Here is a 15439-nt window from a genome sequence, read left to right on the forward strand (position 1 = left end):
GGCAATCGTAAAATGCGTTTTAGACAGGTACGTGCCGAGTAAAACTGTGAGGGACGGGAAAAACCCACCGTGGTACAACAACAATGTTAGGAAACTACTGCGAAAGCAAAGAGAGCTCCACTCCAAGTTTAAACGCAGCCAAAACCTCTCAGACAAACAGAAGCTAAACGATGTCAAAGTTAGCGTAAAGAGGGCTATGCGTGAAGCGTTCATTGAATTCGAAAGTAAAATTCTATGTACCGACTTGACAGAAAATCCTAGGAAGTTCTGGTCTTACGTTAAATCAGTAAGTGGCTCGAAACAGCATATCCAGACACTACGGGATGATGATGGCATTGAAACAGAGGATGACACGCGTAAAGCTGAAATACTAAACACCTTTTTCCAAAGCTGTTTCACAGAGGAAGACCGCACTGCAGTTCCTTCTCTAAATCCTCGCACAAACGAAAAAATGGCTGACATCGAAATAAGTGTCCAAGGAATAGAAAAGCAACTGGAATCACTCAATAGAGGAAAGTCCACTGGACCTGACGGGATACCAATTCGATTCTACACAGAGTACGCGAAAGAACTTGCCCCCCTTCTAACAGCCGTGTACCGCAAGTCTCTAGAGGAACGGAGGGTTCCAAATGATTGGAAAAAGAGCACAGATAGTCCCAGTCTTCAAGAAGGGTCGTCGAGCAGATGCGCAAAACTATAGATCTATATCTCTTACGTCGATCTCTTGTAGAATTTTAGAACATGTTTTTTGCTCGCGTATCATGTCATTTCTGGAAACCCAGAATCTACTATGTAGGAATCAACATGGATTCCGGAAACAGCGATCGTGTGAGACCCAACTCGCCTTATTTGTTCATGAGACCCAGAAAATATTAGATACAGGCTCCCAGGTAGATGCTATTTTTCTTGACTTCCGGAAGGCGTTCGATACAGTTCCGCACTGTCGCCTGATAAACAAAGTAAGAGCCTACGGAATATCATACCAGCTGTGTGGCTGGATTGAAGAGTTTTTAGCAAACAGAACACAGCATGTTGTTATCAATGGAGAGACGTCTACAGACGTTAAAGTAACCTCTGGCGTGCCACAGGGGAGTGTTATGGGACCATTGCTTTTCACAATATATATAAATGACTTAGTAGATAGTGTCGGAAGTTCCATGCGGCTTTTCGCGGATGATGCTGTAGTATACAGAGAAGTTGCTGCATTAGAAAATTGTAGCGAAATACAGGAAGATCTGCAGCGGATAGGCACTTGGTGCAGGGAGTGGCAACTGACCCTTAACATAGACAAATGTAATGTATTGCGAATACATAGAAAGAAGGATCCTTTATTGTATGATTATATGATAGCGGAACAAACACTGGTAGCAGTTACTTCTGTAAAATATCTGGGAGTATGCGTGCGGAACGATTTGAAGTGGAATGATCATATAAAACTAATTGTTGGTAAGGCGGGTACCAGGTTGAGATTCATTGGGAGAGTGCTTAGAAAATGAAGTCCATCAACAAAGGAGGTGGCTTACAAAACACTCGTTCGACCTATACTTGAGTATTGCTCATCAGTGTGGGATCCGTACCAGGTCGGGTTGACGGAGGAGATAGAGAAGATCCAAAGAAGAGCGGCGCGTTTCGTCACTGGGTTATTTGGTAACCGTGATAGCGTTACGGAGATGTTTAATAAACTCAAGTGGCAGACTCTGCAAGAGAGGCGCTCTGCATCGCGGTGTAGCTTGCTCGCCAGGTTTCGAGAGGGTGCGTTTCTGGATGAGGTATCGAATATATTGCTTCCCCCTACTTATACTTCCCGAGGAGATCACGAATGTAAAATTAGAGAGATTAGAGCGCGCACGGAGGCTTTCAGACAGTCGTTCTTCCCGCGAACCATACGCGACTGGAACAGGAAAGGGAGGTAATGACAGTGGCACGTAAAGTGCCCTCCGCCACACACCTTTGGGTGGCTTGCGGAGTATCAATGTAGATGTAGATGTAGATGTCGTGGACTGTGCAGCTGGTCCCGGCGGAAGTTCGAGACCTCCCTCGGGCATGGGTGTGTGTGTTTGTCCTTAGGATAATTTAGGTTAAGTAGTGTGTAAGCTTAGGGACTGATGACCTTAGCAATTAAGTCCCATAAGATTTCAAACACATTTGTACATTTTTTTGGCCACAGCGGCCTGCCAAAACTAAGGAGACATCCTCACTGCAGAGCTAGACGCTACAAGCAGAAAGCTAATACTTGTTCTTTTTTCGTCACTACTTTTGTGAATCAGTACTCATTGTTTAATATTCAGATAATAGATACGCAAGCCCATTTCTTAGTTGCGGGAGGCTATGAAAGTCGCACGCACCCGCGCAATTGTGTGGGTTTGTGCGATATTTTTACCAACCTTTACGAGTCAGATATTGCACTGAAATTATTTTCTGGGATTTAAGAATTAGACTTTTTGTTTAGCTTAGAAGATTCAGGGCTTAACTATCACTACTTACGGTAGTAGCCATTGCTTTTCTCACAACACACGGTTCTCACTACGAACTGGTGTGTAACTGGCGTGAATTAGTGCCTTTTGCTAATCCATCGCAGCTACGGACGGTTGATTCCCACCTGCTCCCAGACACCCACTGAAACACGATCGCGCCGCCGCCGCCGGCGCGGAACAAGTGAGCGATGTCGCCGTTAATCAGTGTGTAAGACGTTAATTACGGCGCCGGCAGCTGGAGGCGTGCGCTAACGCATGCCGTTTGCGTCGGCGCGCCACGATGATATCGCCAGAGAAGCCGCAGCGTTAATATTTAACGGAGCTGCGTAACCTGGGGAAGGGCTGCCGTACGTACACCGGCGGAGAAATCAAACACGAATCGCCAGCTGTTCACACAGTGGGCAGCAATACGGAAAAACGATTCTGAACAGTCGGCGGCCGCTGTACGAGTTAATCATTGAAGCAAGTGGAAGCGGCGCGTAACTATTTTCCTCTCTCCTCCGCCAAATACAGACGTTCGGCATAAGCACATATAGAACCTTATTTGGATGAAGTTAGTTCTGCGAGGGTCGTTCAATAAGTAACGCCGCACATTATTTTTTCTCAGAGCATATTTATTGCTAAGAGTCATAATTTGATGACAGTATACAGTGTGTTACAAAAAGGTACGGCCAAACTTTCAGGAAACATCCCTCACACTCAAAGAAAGAAAATATGTTATGTGGACATGTGTCCGGAAACGCTTAATTTCCATGTTAGAGCTCATTTTACTTTCGCCAGTATGTACTGTACTTCCTCGATTCACCGCCAGTTGGCCCAATTGAAGGAAGGTAATGTTGACTTCGGTGCTTGTGTTGACATGCGACTCATTGCTCTACAGTACTAGCATCAAGCACATCAGTACGTAGCATCAACAGGTTTGTGTTCATCACGAACGTTGTTTTGCAGTCAGTGCAGTGTTTGCAAATGCGGAGTTGGCAGATGCCCATTTCATGTACGGATTTGCATGGGGCAATAGCCGTGGCGCGGTACGTTTGTATCGAGACAGATTTCCAGAACGAAGGAGTCCCGACAGGAAGACGTTCGATGCAATTGATCGGCGTCTTAGGGAGCACGGAACATTCCAGCCTATGACTCGCGACTGGGGAAGACCTAGAACGACGAGGACACCTGCAATGGCCGAGGTAATTCTTCGTGCAGTTGTCGATAACCCTAATGTCAGCGTCAGAGAAGTTGCTGCTGTACAAGGTAACGTTGACCACAGCGTGTTACAAAAAGGTACGGCCGAACTTTCAGGAAACATCCCTCACACACAAAGAAAGAAAATATGTTATGTGGACATGTGTCCGGAAACGCTTACTTTCCTTGTTAGAGCTCATTTTATTACTTCTCTTCAAATCACATCAAACATGGAATGCATAGACACAGCAACAGAACGTACCAGCGTGACTTCAAACACGTTGTTACAGGAAATGTTCAAAATGTCCTCCGTTAGCGAGGACACATGCATCCACTCTCCGTCGCATGGAATCCCTGACGCGCTGATGCAGCCCTGGAGAATGACGTATTGTATCACAGCCGTCCACAATACGAGCACGAAGAGTCTCTACATTTGGTACCGGGGTTGCGTAGGCAAGAGCTTTCAAATGACCCCATAAATGAAAGTCAAGAGGGTTGAGGTCAGGATAGCGTGGAGGCCATGGAATTGGTCCGCCTCTACCAATCCATCGGTCATCGAATGTTGTTGAGAAGGGTACGAACACTTGGACTGAGATGTGCAGGAGCTCCATCGTGCATCAACCACATGTTGTGTCGTACTTGTAAAGGCACATGTTCTAGCAGCACAGGTAGAGTATCCCGTATGAAATCATGATAACGTGCTCCATTGAGCGTAGGTGGACGAAACTAAAATGAGCTCTAACATGGAAATTAAGCGTTTCCGGACGCATGTCCACATAACAACTTTCCTTTATTTGTGTGTGAGGAATATTTCCTGAAAGTTTGGCCGTACCTTTTTGTAACACCCTATATATCAACATGTTTTGTCCACGTCCTAGTTTTCTACTTAGTCTCCACCACGCCAACGTTTTGGAAGAGCACGTATTCCGTGCTGGTAAAAGTTCTTGTTATGTAGCCATGTTTTCACTGCATGACTGACACTCTCGCCATCTTCAAGGCATGTTCCCCGTAAAGAATCCTTAAGCGGTCCACAGAGAATGTCAGGTCTGGACTGTAGGGTGGACGGGGCAGTGATGTCCAACCCAAATTGGCGATGTGTTCCCGAGTTCTCAGACTTGTGTGTGGGCGTACATTATCGTGTTGGAGCAAGATTTCTGCTGGATTCTTGTCCGATCGAACACGTCGGAAACGGTTCTTGAGTTTATTCAGAGTCTTCACGTATGCCTCTGAATTGATGTTGTGACCCTCTTGGCATCACATCCACGAGAAAGACGCCCTCACAGTGCCAGAAGACTGACACCCTGACTTTTCCGGCAAAGGGGGTTGTCTTGAATTTCTTCTCTCGTGCTGAATGAGGGTGATGCCACTCCATGAACTGCCTTTTTTGCTTCCAGCGCAAAGTGGTGCACCCAGCTTTCGTCCCCCGTAGCGATCCGTGACAGAAAAGCTTCTCCGTCGGTCTCAAAACGCTCCAACAATTCAGATGAAATGGCCTTTCTTTGAATCTTGTGGTCCGCTGTGAGCATTCGTGGAACCCACCGTGAGCACCACTTTGAATATACGAGCGTCTCGACCATTGCAGACGCACATCGAATGCTGACCGACAACTGTAGAGCCAACTGTAGAGTTGTGGTGCAACGATCGGCACGAATAATGGTGTCCGAACGATTCGGGATATCTGGAGCAGTGGCTGTGACAGGACGTACCGAGCGTGGCTGTTTCTGCGTTTCCTGAGGCTGTAACTTTCTTTACCCATCGCCCTTCTGTACTCCTATCAACTGCGGCATCGCCATACACTGCACACAAACGTTTATGAACGTTCACCACCGTTTCTTTTTCTGCACACAAGAATTCAATAACAGCACGCTCATTGTAACGTGAGGCGCATGTAGACGCCATTTTGACGTTGTACTACGGCTCTGCCATCTGCCAGAACGGTTCGAAACTTCACCGGCGCACAGAACAAACATCAAATGTGAAGCACCAACAAGGACATTTGTCTATTTATATTAATGGCTTTTTTTAAAAAAATGTGGCCCATTCCAGAATGAGATTTTCACTCTGCAGCGGAGTGTGCGCCGATATGAAACTTCCTGGCAGATCAAAACTGTGTGCCCGATCGAGACTCGAACTCGGGACCTTTGCCTTTCGCGGGCAAGTGCTCTACCAAAAGGGGCTACACCACCCGCAAGTTTTAGCATGAGACCTTTTCGCGTCTCTGTTACGTTAGGACCACCCCCCAACCCATGTAGAGCACTTGCCCGCGAAAGGCAAAGGTCCCGAGTTCGAGTCTCGATCGGGCACACAGTTTTAATTTGCCAGGAAGTTTCATATGTGGCTCATTATTTATTGAACGACCGTCTTAGAAATACATGGCGAAGCAGCTAAGACAGCCCTCCCTCCACAAATAATTACAGAACGAATGAAAATGTCAAGGTGTGGTTTTCGCTAAGTGATAGTAGTCAATGTGTTGAATTATCTGACGTACACAAGTAATTTTGACGTGTACAGCTACCGACGTTGCCTCTTTTAGGTAATTGTATACTTTTGCAAAGAGCCGTTGAAACACGCTTTTAAAGAGTTTACTCGTGTGGTAGCTGCCTCAGATCAGTCTCCTGCCATAAGAAGGGGACTCACAAACTTGTAATACTCCAAATCTAAGTCAGGTACAGCTCATTTGAAGTACTGTGAGCATGTAGGCTATTTTGTGTTACCAGAATGACCTATTCAACGACCAGTAATTGTCTGTGATGAATGGGTGGGACACGGATCATACAGGCCGCAAATGGGATAATCCACAGACACAACTAGCTTTAACAAAAGGTAGGTTGTTACGGCCCGGCATCAGGGAACATGCATCTCGAGAAAGGTAAAGCTGGTAGGCTGAGTTTAAGGACATTGGAGATAGGAGTAGGTGACAAGGTGTCGGACGTCCATACGTCACCACGGAACGCAAAGACTTGCCCACTCTCTGCAGTAGGATCGGCGGCGCTCTGTTGCTGATGTGCGACGAAGTATGAGACCTGATATTCTCCTGGCGTATACAACTTTCAAATAACTTCCGGGAATTCAGCCAGGTAACACTTTCAGCGACCGTCGCTGAAAGTGTTACCTGGCTGAATTCCCGGAAGTTATTTGAAAGATGCGACAAAGTATGTTCCTGGTTCAGGCACAAGCACTTTGGGACACAATGCGCAGTGCACAGTGTTGAAGTTTTGCAGCAAACGGCCTCTACGTGTTCCCATGTTGACCCATCGACATCGTGAATTGCGATTTGAAGTGGAATCATGGAGATAGGACCGTGGTTCAATAGAAACGTGTCGCCTGGTCGGATGAATCATATTTTTTTATTACACGGTAACCCCGTTATCCAAGTGAACGGGTGCTAGAAAAATGTCCTGCCCCATAGAAGAAGTAATGTGGTATGGGAGACATTCACCTGCGCTTCCACAGGACTTATCGTAATCACTGATGAATTACATGAATGCGTGATATCCGTTCTTTCGGACGTGCCCGAAAGAACAGGCATCACGCCTACAGATAATTGATTCGCCTCGGTGGACAACGAATTCACAACCTTTGTTCGCCTTCTGCGGGAATCTAAAATTAGGTAGCGTGGAGGACATGGTGAGAACTGCGGATAGATGGCGCTAGGTGGGAATGGGGGATGGCTGGGAAGCGTGCGTAGAGAGTCCGCGCAATTGCGATAAACGCTGTGCCTGGGTACCGCAGTCGTTAACGCAGCTGCCCAGTAAGAAACATCCAGCTGTTAATTGGCACGTGGTGTGGCGCACGGTCCAACGCCCCCACATACCTTGTAAGGTGTCAGGCAAATCCAACACCTTCCATGAAAACCCTTACATGATCAGCAAATCCAGTAGTATGTCACATAGCTCCGAATAAATCGTGACATTAAATTAACCAAAGTAATACGAGTAACGAGTGAGCAAATGGAATACCACAGACTAACACAAGAATGCCTAAATGCATGTCATACCTTCCCACCGTGGGACAGACGCAGTTCCGAGGGGAGAAACGAGAACAGAATCCGAGAGCAGAACCGTGTTAAGCTGGAAGGCCCTACGATAAGGAACGGACGGACACCCACGTCGCCAGCTAACCGCTAGGACCACACCACCCGCAAGTTTTAGCCTGAGACTTTTTCGCGTCTCTGTTACGTCAAGACCACCCCCCAGCCAGTGTTATAAGCTAGAGCCCTCCAGAAGAACAGTATAGATCTTACGATAACATAAAAGGGGCTACACCACCCGCAAGTTTTAGCGTGAGACTTTTTCGCGTCTCTGTTACGTTAGGACCACCCCCCAGCCCATGTTAAAAGATAGAGCCCTCCAGAAGAACAGTATAGATCTTACGATAACGCTAAAAGGACCACACTAGCTGCAAGTTTTAGCGTGAGACTTTTTCGCGTCTCTGTTACGTTGCAAACTTTAAAAACCTTGCCCCTCCACGAAAAGTATAACGTTTCTCATTGGATAGACAGAATTTTTGTAGGTGGAGCTTAAGGTTAACATTGAGACCCTGATTGGTCAGATGAAAACACAGCCAGATAGTTTTTTTAAACCAACTTCGGTAAATTGTAGTAAGGAGAAGTTAGAAGAGAGTTACTTCCGAGACGGTGAGGTGAGCGGAGCTGTGCTGCCCTGCCCCCTGACGAACACCTACGAGGTAATGAACGCACGCGATGCCGCATTTTTGAGCGCATAAGGCTTCACTCAGAACTGCAGGAGTCTCATCTGTTACATCCCCTTTTTGCGTAATACTAGTGTCGATCGTCAATTAAAGCTCATGGTGTTCACATTTGCCACTTGAAGTAAAAATCTGAAACGCGATGATTTTTCTGTTATATAGTTATTGAGAAGCCACATCAGCCACTGTAATTTACGACAAGTTAGATAAGTAATTAACGATAATTGAGGGTCACTGTAGACCATTTTGATAGTTTTCTCTTTTGTGAAACTTAATTTAAACCTAGATTATAGATGTGATATGGCATAGGTCATCCTTCGATCCATTGTAGAACTTGGAAACCCATTCAGGGAATATTCGTTCACATTTTTGTTGAACGCAGTTGGTTTTTACCATCCTGTATTAAAACATTTCCTTTTATCAACAGTGCAATTTATAAACGATGTTTTGTGAGTAGAATAAAACTTCCAATGGTAAACTTAACTGCTTTTTCGACGTTATTTTACCAGCTAACTAAAAAAATAGGAAAGCCTTGAACCCCTTCCACTAAATTTAGTTAGTATTAAGATTCTTTTACAGGGAGTGCAGTGGAGCTGACGCTGAAATCATTAAGTATTTGGTTATACCATCACTAGTCTCACTGAACTCTTCTGAATTCTACATGTCATGTGTGGTCTGGCGTCTCCTTACCAGCAACAGGTCCCAGGTTCAAACTAGACAATTCCCTAAAAAACACGCTCAGAGCGTCGTTGCGCGAAAGTGGTAGGGAGACACTATATAGAACAAACAGACACCACGCAGAATGTTTAGAACCTACATCAGTCAGATCAATATGGTACATCGTCGTGAACCGAAAATACCCTGCGAATGATAAAAAGTACGCAATACATCTGGCGGATTCGCCTTTGTGTCAGCAATGGGGCGTGCTGGATACGGACGACCATCGGCTGGTCTGCGGCGATGCATTGGCTGTCTGGACTCTCGCAAGAAAGATAATAGCGTTCATGCGACGCACTATCTTTATAGCAGTCTCTCCTGACATAGTACTTTTTCCAGAGGAAACGTATTTTCCGCGTCATAAGACGAACGCAGTGGCGTGGATCACAGGTATGACGGCCCATTACAATTATAGAGGCACACGTCTGAACGTACTGAACGTCCTGGATTACTGGCAATACTTGCAAGATGGACACACAAAACTATTACGGCTACACAAGTACAAGGATTGGTATGCCAATTTCCTAGTAACGGTTTTTGCGGACCCGCCATATACTTGGGGTGTGCCCGGTGCGCAAAGATGAGCGGCGGTACTGTCGTTGTGAAACCGACCAAGTAAAGTGATCAGCTAAGGACACTATGCGAGTATGCGACCTAGGAAAAACTAACGCTTGCACAGTTAGCAAACGGATGTACTTCAAATTTTGTTTTCATATCTATAAATATTTTTCTTTAGGGTGCCGGAGGTGGCCCCACTTTAATTTTGTTGTTATTTCATGCTGCATGGTAGGACGGCAGCGAGGTTCCTTCCAGGCCAGTTATCATGTGTCAGGACGTACTATGTTTATTTTGTGAATAATAAAGGTTTTGCCGGCCGCGGTGGTCTAGCGGTTCTAGGCGCTCAGTCCGGAACCGCGCGACTGCTACGGTCGCAGGTTCGAATCCTGCCTTGGGCATGGATGTGTGTGATGTCCTTAGATTAGTTAGGTTTAAGTAGTTCTAGGTTCTAGCGGACTGATGACCACAGATGTTAAGTCCCATAATTAAAAAAAAAAATAAAAGTTTCTGTTTCTCCTACCTTCCTTAATAAAAAGATGATAATAATAAAAACCCTCACTCCTGGCAAAAAGAAATAACGAAAAAAAAGTAATCAGGCGATCCCTGGTTCAAGTCCCGCCTTGCACAAATTTTTACTCGTCGCCACTGATTCCGCGTAAAATCCCGCTGCAGCTCATATAACAAGTTCCTTTACTTTCTCCCTCTCCACCTTTATAATATATAATCGATGACAGCTGTGAAATGCAGAAATATTTCGACGGCGTCTTCGTCGATCGCAGCGGGCATGCCGAGCGCCTCACCCCCCCCCCCCCCCCCCACCCGCACCCCCGGCCCCGCCGGCACAGACACGCGCACGCACAGCTACACGGGAGATGGCAATTTCAAAGGATTTAAGACTTTTCCACAGTGGAAACCATCTGCAGCGGCTGGGAGCGATCGCGCGAACTTCTAGGCAGTCGGCGATGTGGCCGCATCACATACTGTGCGATATCTGTGTGAGAGATCCAATGTTGTGATAGATTTTCGCATAGCAGGTTCGCAGTAGTGTTTAGCACTGGTTAAAGCGTTTTGCAGATTTTTCTAGGAAAATGAGTAGTTCAGACGAAGAACAACGGCTGCTTCTTTTAGCGCTACAGCGCAGCAGAAGGAAAAGCCGATATTAGATGCGCCACACTGATGAAAAAAAGCAGAAATAGACTAGATGGGCGTATCGCAAAAGAGATTTGAGAAAACGATTGCGAGGGGGAGAAGGCATGCGCCGACGAAACATTGCACTTGACATTTCGCATTACATCAATTTAGGTTAGCTATACTGCAATAGCAACGTTGCAGCACTAGCCTCTATACACATAGCAGATGATACGGTTTTCTGTTCCATCTCGCAAATGTAAGCTGTTGTGACTTGGCAAGACAGCCAAGTCACAATGAGAGGAAGCCGAAAGGCACGCGTTAAGCTCACGCAGATTGGTGTGAGGTCTGGAACAGTTAAAGGAATTAATAGTAGCAAATAAAGTACGTAGTTGATGTAATACTTAACTTTAATCCACACTTGTAGAACATCTCTCTTGACGGTACATGTTATAACCACAATATAAAATAATATCAAATGCTATGGCGCCTTGCTAGGTCGTAGCAAATGACGTAGCTGAAGGCAAATGAGAGCGTAGTTGTCAGTGATCCATCTCTGGCTAAGTCGGCTGTACAACTGGGGCGAGTGCTAGTAAGTCTCTCTAGACCTGCCGTGTGGCGGCGCTCGGTCTGCAATCACTGACAGTGGCGACACGCGGGTCCGACGTATACTAATGGACCGCGGCCGATTTAAAGGCTACCACCTAGCAAGTGTGGTGTCTGGCGGTGACACCACATAAGCTATATAAAAATTCGTTTTTGACTTGCTACCACAATGACAGCAAATAAACAATCGCATAGTAATGTAGGAAAACACTATGTGATCAAAAGTATCCCGACACCTGGCTGAAAATGACTTACAAGTTCGTGGCGCCGTCCGTCGGTAATGCTGGAATTCAATATGGTGTTGGCCCACCCTTAGCCTTGATGACAGCTTCCACCCTCGCAGCCGGCCGCAGTGGCCGTGCGGTTCTAGGCGCTACAGTCTGGAGCCGAGCGACCGCTACGGTCGCAGGTTCGAATCCTGCCTCGGGCATGAATGTGTTTGATGTCCTTAGGTTAGTTAGATGTAATTAGTTGTAAGTTCAGGGCGGAACCATTTGAACCACCCTCGCAGGCATACGTTCAATCAGGTGCTGGGAGGTTTCTTGGGGAATTGCAACCCATTCTTCACGGAGTGCTGCACTGAGGGGACGTGTCGATGTCGGTCGATGAGGCCTGGCACGAAGTCGGCATTTCAAAACATCCCAAAGGTGTTCTGTAGGATTCACGTCAGGACTCTGTGCAGGCCAGTCCATTACAGGAATGTTACTGTCGTGTAACCACTCCGCCGAAGGCTGTGCATTATGAACAGGAGCTCGATCGTGTTGAAAGATGCAGTCACCATCCCCCAATTGCTCTTCAACAGTGGGAAGCAAGAAGATGCTTAAAACATCAATGTCGGCCTGTGCTGTAATAGTGCCACGCAGCCGGCCGCTGTGGCCGAGCGGTTCTAGGTGCTTCATTCTGGAACCGCACGACCGCTACGGTCGCAGGTTCGAATCCTACCTCGGGCCCTTAAGATAAGTTAGGTTTCAGTAGTTCTAAGTTCTAGGGGACAGATGACCTCCGATGTTAAGTCCCATAGTGCTTAGAGCCATTTGAACCATTTTAGTGCCACGCAAAACAACAAGTGGTGCAAGCCCCCTACATGAAAAACACGACAACATCGTAACACCACTGCCCCCGAATTTTACTGTTGGCACTACACGCACTGGCAGATGACGTTCAACGGGCATTCGCCATAGCCACACCCCGCCATCGGGTCGCCACATTTTGTACCGTGGTCAGTCACTCCACACAACGTTTCTCCACTGTCACATAGTGACAATCACTATGAGTTTTCCAAGTCCTTTGAAGATGATGGAAAAGAAACTCAGCCGGCCGGAGTGGCCGAGCGGTTCTAATCGCTTCAGGTTCGAATCCTGCCTCGCGCATGGATGTGTGTGATATCCTTAGGTTAGTTAGGTTTAAGTAGTTCTAAGTTCTAGGGAACTGATGACCTCAGATGTTAAGTCCCATAGTGCTCAGAGCCATTTGAAAAGAAACTCATTGAAACGTTGCCAAAACGTTGCCACAAAACGACGCAATCACTTCGCTGATTACCTGAGAATATTTTACATTTGGAACACGCTGACGAGAAAGCCTGCAATCACATATGAAACTGTGTGAATTTTCCACGCTGAGACACGTGCAAGATGGCAAGAAGTTGCTTAATAATAAATCGAACGATATGACGAATAGTGCCATAGGTAATGGGCATACTTATTATGCTGAGTGCTTGTTCGGAAATGTATGTTGACGATCTCCCGAGGATTTGAATTTGTCCTTAGACTAAAGAATGCAGTACAAAATTTATTCACAAATCCAGGAGTGTTCAAGACTGCCTTGAGATTATCATGCCTGACTCTGTCGAATTCCTTTTTGAAATCCTTTGATATTATTGCTGTGGGAGGGTGGGCGGCTGTTGCGTATTCAGTGCAACCGCTGTAGACCAGTACTACGTCGAATATTGGTCTGCACTAAACGGCGCAAAGTTTTCTCCTACTAACAATTTTGTCCCTGACTCTTGAGGCGACTGACAAAGCCTCGAGCTACGGTTTTGCAACTGCAGCTTAGAAGCGTGGGGGGCTCGAAGATTTTAGATTTGGTATTTCTTTTCGGGATTAGGACAATTCCAACTTCGAAGAACTATAGAGGGACATACATTACCTGATCAAAAGTATGCGGACACCCATTAGTGCACAGTGTGGACTGAGTCCAGCCTCCGTCATAATGAACTTCGCTGATGACACGTTCAATGAGGTATCAGAGAAGGTAGTGATGTTCGGCGAAGTCAACGGTCTAATTCATCCCAAACTTGTCCCATTGGGTTCAGGTTTAAGTAGTTCTAAGTTCTAGAGGACTGATGACGTCAGAAGTTAAGTCCCATACTGCTCAGAGCTATTTCACCCAGCCATTGGCGCGGACGACGTTTCAAATTCGTGTCCGTCCCTCCTAATTTAGGTTTTCCGTGGTTTTCCTAAATCTCTTCAGGCAAAGGCCGGGATGATTCGTTCGAAAGGCACGGCCGACTTTCTTCCCCGTTCTTGCTTAATCCGACGGGACCGATGACCTCGCTGTTTGGTCCCCCACTCCCACCCCCCCCTAAATCAACCAGCCAGCCAACCTTAACCAACAGAAATATGTGGCTGATGAGGAGCTGCTCGATCATTGTACCGCAGTATTTTTAACCCCCCACGTACAGCCAATGTGCTAGCTGGATTGCCGGAACTCATGAGTGATGCCTACCACAGATTTCATGAGATTTATTACAACCACCCTCCGAAAGGCTGGACGGTCGTTGTCGCTGTTATTCGTTCGCACTCACATCATCAACATTCGACTTGAGAAGTTTTAGAAGTGTTGAAAGGTCCCTGATGGATCTGTTACTTAAGTGACTTCCAGTCAGTGGTCCACGTACGATGTCACTGAGCTCCGGTGACCGATTCATTGTGGTGTTATTCCTTCTCTAATGAAGACACGGTACTCGCCGTCTCTTTTTGTACTGGCAGGTCCCGCCTCTCGCCACATCCAGTGGACAGTTCCGCGTTGCACAGAAGCGTCGGAGTACTTTTGATTAAATTGTGCACGTTCCATTTGCAAATTTCGTCGGTCACTCGGTGTCGAGAAAAGGAATATCTGCGAGTACCGCACTGGTAGCGCTGGTCGAGTTGGTTATGCTATTTCTCTTGAGGTTCATTCTGAACAACGCTCATTGCCGGCTGGCTGCAGTGTTTTCACTGCCGAGCTGGTAGCCATCTCTCGCGCCCTAGAGTATTTCCGCTCCTGCTCAGGTAAGTCCTTCGTCTGTGTAGTGACTCCCTGAGCGACTTATGAGCTATCGACCAGTGTTTCCCTCGCTCTCGTCTGGTGATGGCTATCCAGAAGTCCATCCATACCCTTCCCCGTTGCGGCATCCCTGGTAATGAACGTGTTGGTAGGCTGGCCAAACAGGCTGTCAGTGAACCGCCTCTGGAGATTGGCCTTTCGGAATGTGATCTCCAGTCGGTGTTGCGACGGAAAGTCCTCGGTACCTGGGATGATGAATGGCGCACCCTGCCCTCACCCAACAAACTTCGGGTTATCAAGGAGACTACAGGTGTGCGCGCCTCTCGCAAGGACTCCATTGTACTCTGCCGGCTACGCATTGGCCACACTTGGCTGACGCACGGTCATTTATTGCGCCGCGAGAATCTACCTATATGTCGCTGTGGATCATCGTTGACAGTGATCCACGTCTTGTTTTTTTTTTCTTTATTGATTTTCAAGCTTACTACGCTGCTCTACAGCCTACAAACTTTTTTGTAAATAAAGGAAGAAGAAAGAAACAAGGAAAAACAGGCGATAAAATGGCGATTTAAAGTGTAAAATGGCGTAAAATTGCGGAAAGTTAAAACAGAAAGCAAAAGGGGGTTGGCAATGTAGATAACAGACACAGGAAGCAGACAAGTAACACAGTAGACACACAATTAAAAAAAAAAAAAAACATGGCGGCAGTCTGGTTTCTGTTCGCAAGTAATAAAAAGCACACCCAGCGACAGTACGATGGCTGTTCGCTACACTTCCCAAAAGACACAACACGGAGCACGCACTGG

Source organism: Schistocerca piceifrons, chromosome 1, assembly GCF_021461385.2.
Source record: "Schistocerca piceifrons isolate TAMUIC-IGC-003096 chromosome 1, iqSchPice1.1, whole genome shotgun sequence".
Classification (NCBI taxonomy): domain Eukaryota; kingdom Metazoa; phylum Arthropoda; class Insecta; order Orthoptera; family Acrididae; genus Schistocerca; species Schistocerca piceifrons.